The sequence below is a fragment of the Tiliqua scincoides genome, chromosome 2 (assembly GCF_035046505.1).
Source record: "Tiliqua scincoides isolate rTilSci1 chromosome 2, rTilSci1.hap2, whole genome shotgun sequence".
In the NCBI taxonomy this organism is placed as follows: Eukaryota; Metazoa; Chordata; class Lepidosauria; order Squamata; family Scincidae; genus Tiliqua; species Tiliqua scincoides.
The window spans coordinates 106,007,785-106,020,071 of record NC_089822.1 but is presented as its reverse complement, the minus strand read 5'-3'; the positions used below and the strand labels follow the sequence as shown (position 1 = coordinate 106,020,071).

Genomic DNA, 12,287 nt, shown 5'->3' with positions numbered 1-12,287 from the left:
GTGGTTCTGATCGTTTTCTTGTAAGATGTGAATGGAAGGATAGATGAGCATTTTTCAGGGTGGTAGTGGAGGAAGGTTTTTGCATTTTTTGAGTCAGAAGAACAAAGAGGAAGAATGAACTCAAACAAAATATCTGATGCCTTCCATAGCACCAACCTGTGCTTCCCCTGTAATTCTGGCAAACGAGATAAAGAAGCATCAAATAATCACACACAGCAGATCTTCACCCCTAGCAAAGACTGACTGAGGAGGCGGCTTGCTGTCTCTGCTCAGTCTGGTAGAGAGAGACTGAGACACATTTCTCAACAGAAAGATGTGACATTTATTGAGAAAGGAACAGTTCTATACACTGAGAAGTTGGTGGCAGTAAAGCAGCTGACTAGAGAGATGGAGAAAGACCTGTGATGAATCTAACTAACCAACTAGAGCCTATCTTAGGACTTACTCTATGTCAGTGATGGCAGCAAATAAATGTTACTACTTTTTGTTGTCTCTGTGCGTTCACAATAATGGGATCTGCCTCTGCCTTTGAAAAATTGTAAAGGTCTGGCCAAGATTGTTGGTGGTAGTCATGCTTCCAGCTTAAGACAGAAGCTTGCTAGAGCTTCTTGACTCAGTTTTCTTTTAACCAGATAACAACTCTCAGATAACTTTCTTATGTGACTGTGCTCTACTCAAAGTACTTCAGACAACATTTTGTTTTATTCTATCTTTTACTATGATTATGTCTTCCTCTTACTTCACTGTGTCGGGGGAGGTCAGTAGGCTGATTGGTAGGAAAATATTTTCTTCAATGTGAAGACTTGGGGCATTATTACTTCAGCAACTTCCATCATCCTAATCCTTTCCACACTTCAGATGGCCATGATAACTGGTTGCTGGGCCTGGGAGAGGCCCACCATGCCAACTCATGATCTCTGTTTCATGAAGCAGGCACAAAAAAATACCTCACGGTTATACTTTGGGAATAGTCCTTCATAATTCCCATGGAAGTAGCTTTCACAGGTTATGCATCTCCTACCATTCGAACAGCTGCTCAGCTCTCTGACCCTTATACTTCTTAGTCCATTGTGAACAAGACATATGATCTGAATATTCAGTGTCTCCATACCATCTTGCCTTGTCTTTACAATAGTCCATTTTCACACTGAGGTTACTCATCCAGGCCCAGACAATAGATTTTTCTACTGCAGGGGGTCCCCCATATCCACGAATCCTATATCCATGGATTTAGTTATCCAGGGATCAGTGTGTTCCCCCTCTGGAGGCAAGGGGATGTCTGCTTCTGAGCCTCTGCTGGCCTCAAATTGACCTGTATAGCTCAAAACATGTGATGACTGCCTTATAAGTGATTTTTTAAATACTTTATAAGGCATTGGGAGGCCTGGGGAAGCCCTGGATCTCAGTCTGCACCTGGCAGAGGCCAGGAACGGATCTCCTTGGTCTCTACTGGGCTCTGGCAGCCCCCAGTCCATGGGGACAGGCGTTCACCCATATTCGTAGTTTCAGATATCTGGGATGGGTGGGTTCCGAAACGGAACCCCCATGGATAAGGGAGCATGCCTGTACTGTGACCAGTGTTACAATAAATGTCCCCTTATTACTATTTTTACTTCCCTAGATTAGTGTTTAAGCCTGATTGGGAGCAGTGGAGACACAAACACTTATGTTCATGTGAACAGTCTCACACCACTAGAAAAGGACAACCAAGACCATGTAGGTGAGGAGGACTGATAGGGAGCAGTTCTGGGTTTCCCATTAGCCAGGAGCAGTGATGTTATTCACAGGAGCACTCAGGTGCTGCCTTTGAAACATTTTGCAAGGGACCTTAGCAGAGAAGAAGCATCAGAAATTTCTCTGGGGGCATATGTTAATATTCAGATGTCAAACTTGTTTCATACAGAGGGCTAAAGTTAGTATTTGTGGTGCCTGTTGAAGGCTGGAAGGGACATCATTAAGCAGATGATGACCAGAATAAGCACATTGTTCTCATGTAGAAACTCATTAGCTGCAAATGATGGAAGATAAAATGTGTAAAATCTTGTTCATATTTTCAAGATATGAGAAAGCTGGTAGTGCCCAATTATAACGGGCTGGTCCGCAGGCCTTATATTTGATATCCATGGTCTAGGCCATCTTCTTTTCCAAGAGTTACCTTGGACAATATGTAGCTCATGTTACATGTAGACAACATGTAGCTCATGTTACATCAAGGGTTTCAATCATATGCGGACTTACATAGGACTAAGTCCTGCCGAACACAGTGGGACTTCTGGCTAAACACGCATAGGTTAGCATACAGTAGAACCTCCAAAGTTGACCACCTCTCTATAATGACCACCTCCTTAAGTTGACCTAATTTTCACAGTATGGGCAGACACTGCATATACACTATGGAAGACCAACCTCTCTATATTGACCATCTCTGTAAGTTGTATCTTGACCACGTCGACCATTACACAGAGTATTAATTTACCCTCCGTAAGTTGCCCACTGAACACAATACTGTGGGCCTGTGTTTTGTCTGGTTTGTCCCATCTTGGAAAAGCAAGAGGCCACACGAGAATCCCTCCCTTACGCCTGCTAGCGTGTGTGCGAAAGGGTTTTTATAGGTAGGCACACTGCACATAGCCGACAGACCTGCGCCAGCTGTGGGTTGTACCTGGACATGTACCATGTAGTGAGGGATATGAGGTTGCTTGTGCATAGTAAAGCCACTATACTTTCACTTTGGTTCCCATCACCATTGCATTACTTTACACTTATATTGAAACAGAACTACTGTTTTGCTGCCTATTCTCCCGGTATGGAGAGATCCTTCTGGAGCACTTCACAATCCCTTCTGGTCGTCACCACTCAGAAAAGTTTAGTGTCATCCACAAACTTGTCCACCTCCCTGCTTATCCCTGTTTCCAGGTCATTTATGAAGATGTTGAAAAGCACCAGTCCCAGGACAGATCCTTGAGGCACTCCACTTTCCACCTCTCTCCACTTTTTTTGTCAATTGCCCAGTGACACTCACTCTCTGTTTCCTGGTCCTCAACCAGTTCCCATTCCATGAGAGGACCTGTCCTCTTATTCCCTGACTGTGGAGTTTTCTTAACAGCTTTTACTGAGGGACCATATCAAACACCTTCTGGCAATTAGTGAATCTGAGGAGATCCAGTGAAGGCCAGGCAGCCTAAGTAAAAAAGTGGGTTTTTTGTTTGTTTTTAGCTGTTGGGGCTATGTAACATGCTACATGCTATGGGCTGGCATCGCCTGTCTGCTATGAAACCAAGTATTTTTTTTAACTTACAATTTTTTTTAAGCTTATGAATTTTCAGGGTTTTTTTTAAAACACTGATTGTGGGTTGTTTATTCTCTGTCTCTTGATATAGATATAGATTATATAACTAGTAAGCATCACAAGAGGATCAATTCTCATTGATATTTGCAATAAAACTTTTTAAAAATTCAATCTAAATAATAACTTGGCCTTGCATTTGTTGTCCTGGGAGCTAAACATGATAATATTTAAATGTCTTTTTTCCGTATGTTGACCACCTCCCTATGTTGACCAATTCCTCCAGTCCCTTGGGTGGTCAACTTAAAGAGGTTCTACTGTATTATTATACTTTTTTGTCTTTATCTGGGATATATTTTAATTCCATTTGTCAGTTTTTGTACATTTGTTTTAAACAATTGCAAACTCCTCCCCTCAACAGCTTGGGATGAAACGACCTAGATATTTAATATGTTGCATAATAGGAATAAGTGACTGGAGAAGAAAATGCTCTAATGAGCAAATTTAAAGTCAATGTATTTGTTTTATAATCTGCATCAGGAGTAGTGGTGGTGGGAGTTAAGATGAGCTTCTGCAGTTGAAGATTCACCATTGCACCACTACTTTTCGCAACTTTGAGACAGATGAATCAGTTTGTTTCAACATAAGTGTTTGTGGACTACAGTCCCCTTCATCTAATCTATATATTGGATGAAATAGAATCTAGTTCGTGAAAGCATATGTAACATAAATAACCTTTAGGATGCTACAAGACTGTTTTTACTCCAGCATGCAACATAGCTCTCAGCATAGAAGTTGATATTCTTCAATGAGTCCTTGATGACCATCTCAGGAACCCTGGCTGAGCCTCTACCTCCACTGGTTCTGCATTCTACCATATCATCCTCTGTTAACTGGGCAATAGTCACTTTTCCAAGTGGTGTTTCTCTTATAATTATCAGGGGAGAGTAACTGTCTCTTTTCACTCCAGCACAAGGTCTTTTCTAGTGGCTATGTGCTGGAGGTATTCTGCATTTTTTTTAAGGTTGTGGGGACAGGGATCCATTTAGTTTGATTTTTTTCTTTAAACCACTTTGTAAACTTTTTTTTATTGAAAACAGGTATATAAAAACTTAATATTAGTGTAGATACCCGTCTATAAGGTGATCTCACAGTTAAATCAAGGGCAGGTTTTCGGCCCCAAATCATGGAATGTTCCATGACCCTCAGATAAGTCGGGGGGGGGGGAATAAAACTTAGGGAAAGGGGCTTGTGAGGAGGAGCTGAACCTTACCCTGGAGCCTGTTTCAAAGGGAGAAAAGAATCTGAGCCATGCCACTGTTTTTGGAGACATTAACAAGGTTCTTATGTAGTATTGTGTGCCATTCCCCCTTAAAGCAACAGAATTGAATATTGCATTGAATCGCTTAAAAAAAAAAAGGACAAAAACTGTCAGAGTAGCATCTGTGCTTTTAAAAACCTTCCAAAACAAATGCAGCACCAATATAAGCAGCTTACCTCAGGACAACTCCCTGCTTCCATTGCTGCCAGACAACTGTTTATACCAGTGGTTCTCAAACTTTAGCACCAGGACCAAGTTTTTAGAAAAAGACTCTGTCATGTCATGACCAGAAGTGACATTGTCAAGCAGGAAATTTTTAACAACTGCTATCCTACCCACACTTACCTAGAAATAAGCTCCATTTACTGTCAATGGTAAAAGTTTATACATAGTACCTTGTTAAAAGTACAGAGCTGTAACATTTCCCCAGTTACAGTCACATACTATGATAGCATCAAGTCTAATACATTAAAAATAAAATATTGAAATGAATGGAGACCCACCTGAAATTAGTTTGCATAACTTGACTTTACCTAGGAAAGGTACTATGTATGGATTGATTTAAGGATATATTGTCTAATCTAGGCAAAAATGGAACTGAATGGTTTTCTATGCCAAAGACCATTCCACTGAGATGCAGAAATTTCAGCCCCCAGATATTTTCCCCCAATGCCTTTAAGTCCTAAAGAAGACTAATATAATTCTGAGAGTAAAAACGGATGTATTTTAGAGGCTAAACCCGTAAATAAAAAGGAGAAGCCACTGTCCGAGATTCAAATTAAGAAAAAGATGTTAGCACTTGACCTTGAGCAACTGGTAAGGAAGTGAAATGAATCACTCCAAACTTGGAGCGAATTTGTTTTAATGTTCCTTGGCTTATTCTTGAGTTCCAAATGTGGAAGCACAATCATTTAAAAGTGGCTGTGTGATCAAGAGAAGAAGGTCTCTTCAGTAAGGATACAGATGGCATCTTAGAGAAGATGCAGAAGCAAAATCCTTGGCACATCCTCCCACTCTTTGAATGTTCTAAGAGAAGATGGTGGTAATGTTCTTTGCAGCAGTACATGAGATTCTTTTTGGGATTGCTCCCAGAGTGCCTTTTCAGAAGGCCAAACCTCATTTCTCATCCTTTCCTCATGGAACGATCTCCAAGTCTTGCTGTGAGTCAAAGAAGACCTGAGGGCATACACCTCTAAAAAGGGTTTTGATTATTCCACTTGGCTTCCAGACCTCTATCAACATAGAAATCCATCACCACTGATTCATGGGTCTCACTACTGTGAGGTATTGCAACCTCTAGTCTGATTCTTGTCTTCCCTTCAAGACCTTCCCTATCACATCATTCTCCTGCTGCTGATAGGCGAAGTTCACATACTACTCAGCAAAGATGCAATTGAACTTGTTTATCCTTCTCAACAGGTTTTTATTTCCATTATTTTATGGTTCCCAAACTCATTCATTAAAGCCCGTCAGATAGATGGTGGTTCTTGCATTCCCCTCCTCCAGACTGGTCACTGGGTGATATTAACAGTCCAGTCCTATACATAAACCAGCATATATCCACATATGCCAGCATGATAGCTCTGCTGGTGCAGAAATCTGCCCAGCTGCATTCATGCCTATGACACCAGCACAACACCTCACTGATGTAACTCAGACACTGGTGCAACTCCACTGGAGGAGAGGCCCATATACAGAGGACATCGGGGTGGGACAAGGAGGAGTCAACATATGCCATGTCTGAAGCACCCCTCACAGGATGGAAACACCCCCAATGCCTGGAGAAAAAAAAACCTATACCAATGGCAGAACTAGAACAGGAAGGAGAAAACCCATAGTGAACCCCTAGTGAATGGGAAGGGGAAAAACACAGAAAATAGCAACTTCAGCTACCTCTGCCCTACAGAGCATTGGACATAGACTACATTTGGCAGCCAGTCACAGCATACTAACCCCATTATAGGTAAATCCCTACCTGGGAGACTACAGCTCAGATTATAAAACTTGTGGCACAGGGCTATACCTCTCTGGCCTTTGGTCATTCACACTTATAGCACAGTAGGATAAACTCTGATTGTGGGAGCTATGATGAAAGAGCACTTGTGTGTACAAGGGATCACTTTGCAGAAACAACTTCTTGTCCCTAACAACATGTATGGCAAAATGTTTTTTTAAACACTTGTCTTCTCAGAATTCTTATTGCAGGTATTCTGCCCCAGGAGGACACCACAGACTGGTATCCAATTGGAGACTGAACAGAGGAAGCTGTTTACCCCACACAGGTAAGCAAGGGAGGAGAGGGAATCCTATGCTACCACTCATTGATACTGCATCATCCTTGCTATAATCTGTGTTGCCTAAGCATCCCTTTTGCATCAGCTAAGAGTAGGGAGTGTCTGCACTCCTCTAGTGAATGCCACAGACCCCAACCATTAGTACTGCAGGCCAAACACTCATCTGAATTCATTTTGTTTTTCAGGACTGCACCATTGCAACTTGGGGTGGAATTGATATTTTTCTCAGAGTTCCGCTGCAACTCCCCCAGGAGAGGGGCAAATAGCATTCCATGCCACAATGTGCTTCCACCAACAGGGTACCACTGTATGTACACTCTGCTCGCACCGATATTTTTCACAAACCTCAAGAATGCATCTCAAGCCAGAGAGCAAGTGTGACTGATGGTGTTGTCAAGTCCTTTGTATTTAATCCCGGTGAAGACACCATGCAGATCCAAAGGGAAGCCGACAGTCTGCTTGCCTGCAGTAACCAGTGTGAGCCCAGCTTCTGTTGCTAACCCACTTGTTCCAGTCAAGCCCCTGTGGCTTTGCAAACCCTATGAGTGACAGTGAAGCCACTGGTACATCCAGACCTCATTGGCACCTGTTGGATAATTTGCAATGGCATAACAGTCCTGCTGGGAGATGGTTGGCAATACCACTTGTGTGCTTCTTTTTCAGAAGTTGTTCTATTACTTGCACACTTTAATAAAAACTTTGACAGAATCACACTTGTTGTTGCTTTGTTAGCAGACAGAGATCTTTTCATCCCATACTAGTTGTCTCAGCTGGCCTAGTTGTCTCAGCTGGCCTCAGGATGGGACTTTGCAAGGGGTGGATCCTCTCAGGGTATGCAGCGTTCTTACACTGTGACTCCTTGAGCTCTAAGGGAGGGATACTGCTCTGGGTCATAAGCCTCCTGTTATCTGCCGCCATCGGTCAGTGAGCATACAGTGGCAGGAGACAGGGGGAGGCACATGCTGATAAGTCATAGCGAAAAAACAAAGGGCGCAGAGTGCATGTGAATGTGGCTAGCTGGGCAGGCTGCTGCAGTAGGTGCACAGTGTTAGCCCAATGAGTGGCCCATTTGAGTGATCCTCTGCTGTTGTAGCCTCCCAGTCAAGTGTGCCTATTTGCAGTGCTGCAAGGTGTTAAATGCCCTGTGGCATACTTCCTCCCCTTGTCCCATGGGGACAAGTCTACATTCTCAGGCTGTGGGAAGGACATTTTTCACCCTGTTACAGGAAGAAAAAATGGGTAGTCCTCATATATTTAATGCAACCAAACTGGGAGGCAAACATAAATTTTGGCCCTCAGGCCAGCAGTTTCTAGTTTGCCTAGCTGGAGGCTCTGGGTCTCTAGGAGGGTCCTGGGGAATTGCAAGAAAACCTTAGCCTCTAGTTGGCCAGGCTCCTAGGATCTTCCACATCCTCTTCAGCTGTAGCCTTTGAGGATGCTCAAGGATGCTTTGAGGATACAAAGAAGAATCCCTTGGTCCTTCTGCCTGTAAGCCACTTCTGGCTGGTGTCTGCCTCAGGCAGCTTGATGCCTCTAGCTGTTTTCCCAGGAGTAAATAGCTGCCTTCCTTCCCCCCCCCCCATCTGTTTCCTTCACCTTCCTCTTTATCTCTGTTTGGTCTCTTTCTGGTCTGCTGTCTTCCTGTCTTCTCCCCAGTCATCCCTTCCTCTCTTTCCATCTCCTGTTTGTGTCCAGCTTTAGTCACCGACAGTTTCTTCTGTCTTTCCTTCTTCTATTTTGGCTTCTCCTTTGCCTAGTCTCTCCTGATGACTCTCCTTCTTTTTCTTCTCTCATTTCTGTGCTTTCTCCACACCCTCCAGAGCAGCTCCTTGTGAGGACTGGTATGAGTTCCCAGCTGCCATCAATGCTGGTTGATGGATCTGCTGTGATCTGTCACTCGGCTGTGCTTTGGAGGCATGTGGTGATGATGCCATCACCTGCTGCTTCCATAAAAGTTCACAGTGAGCCTTAGGGCACAATCCTAACCAACTTTCCAGCACCAAGGTAAGGGCAATGCAACTCTGAGATAAGGGAACAAACATTGCCGTACCTTGAGGAGGCCTCTGTGACTGCCCCCCAACTGCAGGATGCAACTGCCCCATGTGCCCCACTGACACAGTTATGCCACTGCTAGAAAGTTGGTTAGGATTGCACTCTTAGGCATGTAAGGCTCACTCAATGCAGCAGGGATCCAAGGCATGTCATAGGCCTCATGAGATGCTTTTCTGTTACCATGAATGAACTGAACACTGTCAGATGCTCTGAGCAGAACCCATACTTTGACAAGATCATTTCTACTCTATAATCACTTCTTGGTGGTTCCAACTATGAAGAACACCGGAGAACCGTTCTTCATGCTTAAGGTCAATGTGAAGTATACTGTACTATGTATTGTAAGGACAATTGAACTGTACTTATTACTGTATTATAATTTGACTGTATCAGGCACAATATGTGTATTGAATCTTAACAGTTTTGGGGGCTAGCTGCCGTGGTCTAGCCATGAAAGCCTTAGCCTGTTAGTCACAATATGTATAGGAACTTCCTCACTCTTTTCACTTTGCGTGGAATGGGCCATTATTGTACCTGTTCTTCCTTATACCACTCATAGCTTTGAACAAAAGCTAGTTTTGAACAAAATGCAACAGAGCCAGATTGATGCAATCCTGATTATTCCTTCTTGGCCTCTGTAACTTGGTTCACCCTTCTGTACCTAGCTGAATAATAGTTCATTTAACTTCCTTTCTGGATCTGGATCAGGGCAAATCCTCCATCCATTTTTTCTTTTCCTCCATCTGATACCTCAACAAGAAAATCATATTCTGCAAAAACACATATTCAAAAGGGACAAAGTCATGTTCATCTGCTGTGCAGTGCCACAAAAAGGAAAGAAGGTGTAAAACTGCTTTTTGCACTGGCTTGTTTCATGTCTTTTCATAGTGTATAATAGCCCAATCCTAAAGCCAGCGGCTCCGCTGAATGTAGAGGCACTGAAACAGTTACCGCTGCATCCAGCAGCACCACCGAAGCCACTGGCCTCTTTTGTCCCCTTCCCCAGGGGAAAGCCTCAAGCCCCGAATTGGGGCTTCTCAAGTCTGCTCCAGCTATATTGCTGGCACAGACTGGAGAGACTCTGTGATGGGCTTTCTGGCCCAACATGAAGTTCAGAATTCAGTGGAGCAGAGTTCGTCCAGTCCTACCCCCCTCCCCTGTCCCATTCTGCTCACACCCCATCTCCCTCTGCCCTGAAGCTACTTACCACTGGCTGGTGCTGCTGGGGTACAAGCCAGCCCTCCAGGTGGTGCTGAAGCTCGGCACTAACTGGCTCTGGCCCAGTGCCAGTGGCTACTCCTTTCCAGGTGCTGCAGATGTGCCTTATGTCATGTTGCAACACCCAGCACCAGCGCGGAGAGTGTTTAGCCCTAAGTTAGCTCACCTTTTTCAATCCTTTGGATTCAATACTTACTTTACAGGGGCTATGGCAACTTTGTCTTGGTATGACAAGAGGTCTGTTTCTGGAAGAACAATACATTCATAGAACACTGTCCTTGGGTTCAACAGCTTGAGAGCTGATGTCATGTTTGGAGGACTATGCAGCACGAAAATTCTGACCCTCCTCCAGGAAAGCCCAGCCCATTAATTAATGTGAATCTACAGAGACCATAAAGAAAAAAAAAAGCAGGTTGCTTAGCTATAACTTCATTCAGTGCTCATCTGTGCAATCACGCAACCCACACATCCTTCCCCTCTGATTAAGTCCTAATTTCTGAACTGAGCAGAAAGATGCTGGTTATATAATAAGTATGCACTGTGGCAGGTTCTTGTCTTGAATGGGAGGCTTGACTACCACCAAAATCTTGGCCTGAACTTTCCAAAGGTAGCTCTGTAGAGGCACACAACTCATTAGTTTGACTGCACAGACGACTGTTTGAAGAACTTCAGTTATAAGTAAGCAACTTGTTCTTCCCCAATATGATTATGTTTGGGTTTGGCACTGTATTTGGGGTGGTGAAAGGTTGTTATACCTTGCCCCTCAAGGATGGTGAGGAAGAGTTCTTGGTGACCTGTTATGACCAGTTTGCATTTTCCTGGTAGTCATTAACATGTGTTCCAGTGTAGAATTCTCTTTAGAGCAGTTCTTTGAATATGCCCTTGCATCTGTTTGTCCTATTTGAATAGACATGTTTCAGCTTGTTCAGCATGAGTGCAGCAAATAGACAGGAACGTATCCACAAAGCTGACCACTTACCTGCTCAACCCTTACTGTTCCTGGCAGATCAAGGCAGCCAGACTTATTGAGTGGTGGAGTTTGTGATCACTTCCCTGAGAGAGAGAGTGAGATACAATCTATTTTAAAGGAAAGTTGTAAGAGTTTTATAAAGCAGCATTAATTGGATTCCAACAGCAGAGGGAACTGTTTTATGCTGGTTCTGATCCTGTATGGAGGATAGGTCCTAGAAGATGATGCTTGGCCATTGTCATATGGCAGGGGTTCCCAAACTGTCAGGTCCTGCAATGCACCCCACATGCTGTGAATGCAGTGCACAGCTCCTGGAAGTCACTGGCAATGATGTCATCACCAGATACTTTTGAGTTCAGAGACCTGGAATGCCACTACAAACAGAAGTAAGAGAGCAAGGGCAGGTGGAAGAACTTTTCCCAGCATGTGAAAATTGTGTGCTGGAGCTCTTCCTGCCATGTGAGCCTCCAACTTCTGTTTGGAGTGGTTCAGTCTCCCTGCCAGGTGGCAGGCATCCCACAACATCCCGCAACACCCCACGATGTCACAATGCACAGTTGGGAACCACTGTCATATGGGATCCCACAGAGTTCCATCATGTTGCCAGATAGATACTATTTATTGTCTGTGAGAAACTGCTGGAAGATCTGGGGATACCTAATGCTGTGTCTCTAGGTCAGCTGTGGAGGTTTTCAACTGATGTCTTGGTACAATAATGAACTAGATGTGTGCTAATAAAGTGAGACTTGATCTGGAAAGGCAGTTGGGCAGTAGGAGAGCCAATCCAGGGTTAAGTGTGAAACCTGTTTTGGATGGAGTTGTACTCTTCTTGAAAAATTGGGTTCACAGGTTGGGGTTGGTCCTGTACCTTGTGTGCCAGCTAATTTTTGTCTGGAAAAAGCAAGTCTGGCTATTGTCACACATTCTCTGGTAGCATCCAGGCTTGACCGCCACCCTCTTCAAGGGGTTGCCTCAGAAACATGTTCAGGAACTTCAGCTAACGCAAAATGTGTCTGGCAGGGTTTTGTCTCAGGCCTGTTTTTCAGAGCATATTAACTCCAATATTAATATGTACTGGATACCAATTTGTTTCTGAGAACAATTCAGAGTCCTGGTTATTAATTCTAAAAACTGAGACCATGATAC

General features: G+C 43.8%; 1 protein-coding gene across 3 annotated transcripts in view; it reads left to right on the top strand.

Moving 5' to 3' along the window:
- Positions 1-12,287, top strand: part of STXBP5L (syntaxin binding protein 5L) — a 98,946-nt gene that overhangs the window by 53,073 nt on the left and 33,586 nt on the right. The gene's annotated exons all lie outside the window — the stretch shown is intronic.